This window comes from Henckelia pumila, chromosome 4, assembly GCF_033568475.1.
Source record: "Henckelia pumila isolate YLH828 chromosome 4, ASM3356847v2, whole genome shotgun sequence".
Classification (NCBI taxonomy): domain Eukaryota; kingdom Viridiplantae; phylum Streptophyta; class Magnoliopsida; order Lamiales; family Gesneriaceae; genus Henckelia; species Henckelia pumila.
In genome coordinates, this window is record NC_133123.1 from 74,995,062 (window position 1) to 75,002,207 (window position 7,146).

Sequence of the window (7,146 nt, forward strand, 5' to 3'; positions counted from 1 at the left end):
CAGCGGAAGTTTAAAAATTTATTTTATTAATATGGAACGATTCCATATCTGGGTATCAAAACTTTACGATTAAATTTGTGTAAGTAAAACAAATAATCACTATTAAATATTTTACCTTGAAATCTCGAAGCGAGATTATGGACACCAACAGAATTTAATATGCTCTTGTTGTATATCCCAGGAACTGATGAATGAACGTTTCTTCAATCAAGTCCACGAATAGAAAACAAAACCCTCTGATTGATTGCACTAGAAATCAATCAGAAGTTTGCGTAGAGAATAAACAGATATGATCTGTTAATTCAGATTGTAATTTTTCACAAAAATCACAACCCGAATTTTCTCCAAAAGGGACAGAGGATTTCGAAAATCCCCTTGAATAATATAGGCTGAAATTCGAAAATTGCAAGACTGAAAATCTTATGGAATTTTTGAACACTGCAGTATATTTATAGATAATTTCTAGTTATAATTGTATCAGGACTCTAACTCCTTAAAACCCACAATCCATAACTTAAGCCCAACAAGCCAAGCCTGTTGTTATAGAAATTAATATAAAATTCATCGTGACTCCGATTGATAAACTGATTTCACCAATGTGCACAGAAACCATTTCTGCATCTTTTAGAGTCAAGATAATTTTTCTAAATCCGAATTCAGTGATTTCCAAAAATGCCCATCCCTATATCATTTTAGGAAATCTCACTCCCTTTTGTTAAGAAGTCCAACTTCTCTTTCATTAAATTTAACTCTTTAAATTTAACTATCTCTACGGGATTTTAGTAATCCATTACTTGTGTAACCCTCAATGGTTCAGGAATACAGCTAGCCGTGGGCTCACAACTCCTTGTGACTCGGAACAACAATTTCCGACTTACCCATCGAATCATGGTAAGAGCGCCTAGCAACATCGCCCCATGATTCCCTAGGTATTACTGATAGTGCCTGCAAGAACCAGTAGATTTTGATTAGCATACAGTACGGTCCCTTCATCCATATATCCCGATCGAATCAACAACCATTGGTATATCGAGAGTTGTTCGAGATTCGATAACTATGCATAACATCTTGGAGATCTATTAGTGACATCGCATGTGTTATTAGGAAAACCCATTAACCTAAAATACATCATGTACTCTGGCCAGAGATTCGTCACACTAATATCTCCTCAGATTGCATAGGATATCCACACTCGCAAGTATGTGGTGAATCCTTGACAACAAAGCATCGACTCCTATATGTGTCGTAACTGTACCCAATCCCGACACCTGATGACCCCAATAGAGTCGGTAAATGAGTCAAAGTACAGTACTAGCATATAGAGTCTCAATGATGTTTCAAGTAATAAGGACTAATGGTGTACAACCAAAATCGCGGACTTTATCCACTCGATAAGTGATAACCACTTGGAAAGTCCGAATAGGGTAGTTCGATCATTCATCATATGAACATCCATTTACATTCTTTGAACATCTCTATGTTCCATACCAATGAAACGTGGTACTCGGCATCACAAATGCTAGTCTCAATCTCGAGCGATCCTTATCCTTATTTGCGGACGGCTCAATTGACTAGGAACAGTTTAGAATATACAGTGACTATAAGATGTGTTTCATGATAGCCATCCCCATGTGCTATCACATCTTACATACACTATAGTATATTCAAGGTCTTTATCAAAACAACAATAGTATATCATAATATAACAATATGAAGAAAGATAAAGTCAATTCCATTATAAAAGTGTAAATTATATTAAACAAAAGATTGTTTTACATAGAGTCATAAAAGCCCTTAGCCACAAGTTGGCTAACCGGGCACCCACTCTTTCAATCTCCCACTTGCCCTAAAGCCAACTAGTCATACTACGTAATCTCATTGTTTCGCGATGTTTGTCAAACAATGGTCCTGGCAAGGGCTTAGTAAGCGGATCAGCGATATTGTCTGTAGAGACCACTCTCTCGACACTGATGTCTCCTCTTTCCACGATCTCCCGGATGATGTGGTATTTCCTCAGTACGTGTTTGGACTTCTGATGAGACCTTGGTTCCTTTGCCTGAGCAACGGCACCCGTGTTGTCACAGTACACCGGGACTGGACCAACAGCTTCAGGAATTACACCCAACTCTTGGATGAATTTCCTTATCCAAACCGCCTCTTTAGCAGCAGCTGATGCTACAATGTATTCTGCCTCAGTGGTGGAATCCGCTGTGGTGTCCTGCTTGGAACTCTTCCAAGAGACAGCACCGCCATTGAGCACGAATACAAATCCAGAGGTTGATTTCGAGTCATCCACGTCACATTGGAAGCTAGAGTCGGTATAGCCTTCCAACTTCAATTCTCTCCCTCCATAAACCATGAACAAATTCTTAGTCCTTCGCAAGTACTTAAGAATATCCTTCACGGCTTTCCAATGCATTTGACCGGGATTGGCTTGGTATCTGCTCGTGACGCTCAGAGCATAGGCCACATCCGGTCTGGTAGATATCATCCCATACATGATACTACCTATGGCTGACGCATATGGCACGTGTGTCATCTTTCTATCTCTTCGTCAGTCTTGGGACACATAGACTTGGATAGAGAAACTCCATGACACATAGGTAGATGTCCTCTCTTGGACTCATCCATAGAAAACCTTTTCAATATGGTGTCGATGTAGGTTGATTGAGTGAGTCCTATCATTCTTTTAGATCTATCTCTATAGATCTGAATTCCTAGAATATAAGATGCCTCACCTAAATCCTTCATCGAGAATCTACCTGATAACCATATCTTTGTTGACTGCAACATCCCTACATCATTCCCCATGAGTAGGATGTCATCAACATAAAGTACTAAGAATGTTACCGCATTCTTAACTACTTTCTTGTACACGCATGGTTCCTCCGGGTTCTTGATAAAACCAAAATCCTTTATCGTTTCATCAAATTTCTGGTTCCAACTTCTTGATGCTTGTTTGAGACCATAGATTGATCTCTGAAGCTTGCATACCTTATGCTCGCTTCCCATGGATGTGTATCCCTCAGGCTGCATCATATAGATCTCTTCCTTAATGTTTTCATTAAGAAATGTAGTCTTTACATCCATTTGTCATATCTCATAGTCATACCATGCTGCTATGACAATAAGAATTCTTATGGACTTGAACATTGCGACTGGTGAAAAAGTTTCATCATAGTCAACTCCTTGTCTTTGAGTATAACCTTTTGCCACCAATCGTGCCTTGTAGGTCAATACCTTTCCATCAGGCCCAAGCTTTTTCTTGTAGATCCATTTGCACCCAATTGGAACAATTCCATCGGGAGGATCTACTAAAGACCAAACTTGGTTAGAATGCATCGAGTCTATTTCCGATTGCATAGCTTTAAGCCATAAATTCGAATCCGCATTAGAAATTGCTTCCTTGAAGTTTCTTGGATCACATCCAATGTCGGGTTCACTTTGATCCCCTTCAAGAAGAAGACCATATCTAATAGGAGGCCTAGAAGTCCTCTCGGATCTCCTAGTAATAGGCGTGTCTTGTGATGATTCTTGAGGTGTAGGATCACTATTTTGTATCTCGGGTTCTTCTCGAATTTCTTCAAGTTCCATCATCTTGCCTTTCTTATCCAATAAAAACTCCTTCTCCAAGAAGGTGGCATTCCTTGAAACAAACACTTTTGTTTCAGCAGGATGATAGAAATAATATCCGATTGAATTCTTCGGATACCTTACAAAATAACATAAAGTGGATCGACTATCCAATTTATCTCCCACTGTCTGCTTCACGTAAGCATGACATCCCCAAATCCTCAAGTACGAATACTTAGGAGCTTTGCCATTCCATAACTCGTATGGTGTTTTATTTACTTCTTTAGTGTGGACGTTGTTTAACAACAATACCGCCGTTTCAAGTGCGTAGCCCCAAAACGAAGGTGGGAGCTCATTGAAGCTCATCATGGATCGAACCATGTCCAACAAAGTTCGATTGCGACGCTCCGAAACACCATTAAGCTGAGGTGTCATAGGAGGAGTCCACTGAGAGAGAATCCCATTCTCTTTTAGATAGTCCAAAAACTCGGTACTTAAGTATTCTCCACCTCGATCCGATCGAAGTGCCTTAATACTTTTACCTAGTTTGTTTTCTACTTCAGCCTTGAATTCTTTGAACTTTTCAAATGCTTCAGACTTATATTTCATTAAATATAAATACCCATACCTAGAATGATCATCAGTAAAGGTAATGAAGTAGGTGTTGCCACATTTAGTACCAATCCTAAATAGACCGCAAACATCTGTATGGATCAAATCCAACAGATTTTGACTACGCTCAGGTTTCCCTTTGAAAGGAGATTTAGTCATTTTTTCCTTTAGGCAGGACTCACAAGTAGGTAGAGAGTTAATATCAGACATATCAAACATGCCCTCTCCCACTAGCTTGTTCATCCTCCTTGAGGAAATATGACCTAGCCTAACATGCCAAAGGTTTGCCGGGTTTTGACTATCGTACTTCCTTTTAATTGTTGTTACCGGTTTATCAACATAATTAATTGGAACGTCTTTTAATTTTAAACTATATAGATCGTTTTCAAGTTGTCCATTTCCAATCAAACATTCATTCTTGTAAATATTGCAAATCTCATTCACAAAATTGCAAGAAAAACCATCTCTATCAAGCATAGAAATAGATATAATGTTTTTGACCAAATCCGGAACGTATAAAACATCTCTCAAAAATAACTTAAAATTGTTCTGCAAAACTAAATAAATGTTTCCTATAGCTTTGGTTTCGACTCTAGAACCATTCCCGAGCCTTAGCTGGGTCTCACCCATCCTTAGCTTACGACTTCTTGTCATCACCTGCATATCATTGCAAATGTGAGATCCACATCCGGTATCCAATACCCAAGAAGAAGTATTAAGCGAAACATTTATTTCAATGTAAAACATACCCTTTGCAGTTCGCAACTGTTCGAGGTATTCCTTGCAGTTACGTTTCCAAAGACTGGGTTTCTTGCAGTAATGGCAAACATTTTCATCTTTTATCCCAATTGAAGCCTTGGTCTTTCCCTTCTTATTTGGTACAATCTTCTTGGGCGAGGCAGAACGTTTCTTACCCTTTCCACTTGGTCCTTTCTTAGAGTTAGAAGAGGAGCCAACCAAGAGTACCGGTTTATCCTTCTTTAGTGTGGCTTCATATGTGACAAGCATATTGATCATCTCTTCAAGGGTGGCCTCTATCTTGTTCATATTGAAGTTCATTACAAAACCGTCAAACGATGAAGGAAGTGATAGAAGCAACAAGTCAGCGCTAAGTTCATGCTTCAAAGTCAAGTCGAGTGTTACCAACTTTTCAATGAGCCCAATCATGTGCACCCCATGCTCAAGGACCAAAGTCCCATCTCGCATGCGGCTCGTCATGAGCTCTCTGACGGTGGCATACCTCTCCGACCTTGACTGAGCTCCAAAGAGTTCCTTGAGGTTCTTGTGAATGTCAGCAGCATTCACGGCATCCTCGAATCTCCTTTGAAGCTCATCAGACATCGAAGCCTGCATGTAGCATTTGGCCTTGATATCATGGTCCCACCATAAATCAAGTTTGGCCAACTCTTCCGGACTTGTATTAGCCGGGGCTTCCTTCGGAGGCGGCTTCTCCAACACGTAGAAAGCTTTTTCCGAAGTAAGAATAATTTTTAACTTACGGAACCATTCCGTATAGTTTGCGCCAGTCAATTTGTTTTGTTCGAGAATTGAAAACAGTGGATTGTGAGAAGTCATTGTAATAGTATACTGAAAAGGAAACAGACAATAATCAATGATTGTTTAATTAATTTACTAAGACATAAAATATGACGATTTTTAATTTTATGAATTGCACTCCCACTATTTTAACGATTTCACTACCCTCTAGTGAAAACGGGAAACTGTTTTCCTTAATGAGAACATGGAGTCCAATTGACAAATCATGATCCCGAATAATATCAGCCAACCATAATTTTCAAAAGGTAGAGCCCAATTACTTCCAAAGTAACCCCCATGTTTTTACCTCATGTCCAATAAGGGCCCAATAATATGACGCCGTTTATTGTGACATGTCAAGATAACCCATCAATATTAAGTTGTGATGGACGGTCGCCATGTGGATCCCCAATAATATGAGCCAATCCCATGGGAGTTCCACCCAACTTACAACATGTGTCGATCCAATGTACAGCTTTCCGACGAACGGCCCCCCCCAATAATATGAGCCGGACCGTATCCGCGGGTAGCATCTCATACATTGATCGTTGATGGAAGGTAGGAATATTTAAACAATATTTAAATTCCCTTTTTATTAATCTTGATATCAATTTTAAATCATATTTAAAATGAGGAATTTTTAATTTTGAAAATTTGTCTCATCATGCAATTTATGTATGCTTGCGGGATTCATACAATTTAGTCTAAACATGCATACATCAATAATATCATATATTATTTAAGGATGATCGATCTCATTAACTAATCGACCCGTGGTTGCCAATCACGAGTCTAAGTCCAATCCTAGGTGATATGCAAGTATGCAATGCAATCCTATTACATTGTGCTTTCAATTTACATTTCTTCGGTCTTCATTGTCTGCTGGGCCCACCATTTCTTCAAATCTTTGTCTCCCACTAAGTCTAATAAATTTACAATAAATTTCGATGACAAATATGGGATACATTTTTAGGGGTGGGAACGGGCCATAAATCAGGCCACTTTTATTACATATGACAATCATATTGGGCTATAAACCAAGCTCATTAATAAACACCAACAACAATAAGACAAATGTAAATCACCTAACATACACCTAAAACATTGGTCATGGCAATCGATCATCCTTTATCCATTAATTAATTTAATAATTAAATAATTGGATAAACATGCAAAGACATCATAATTTAAAAGATAAAATCATATTTTATCTTATCCATCCATAAGATCATATCTTATCATCAATTGTACCAAAATAATTAATTTTATAAAATTTAATTTAACGGATAAAACTTATAAATTTTCCAAAAATTCAAATTTATCCAAAAATCAATCTTAAAATTTTTGGACTCGAACAATTCGATCCGATGCCTCGTGAACCAATCAAAAACAATTTTCGATCGAATCAAAAACTAGAATTTCAAA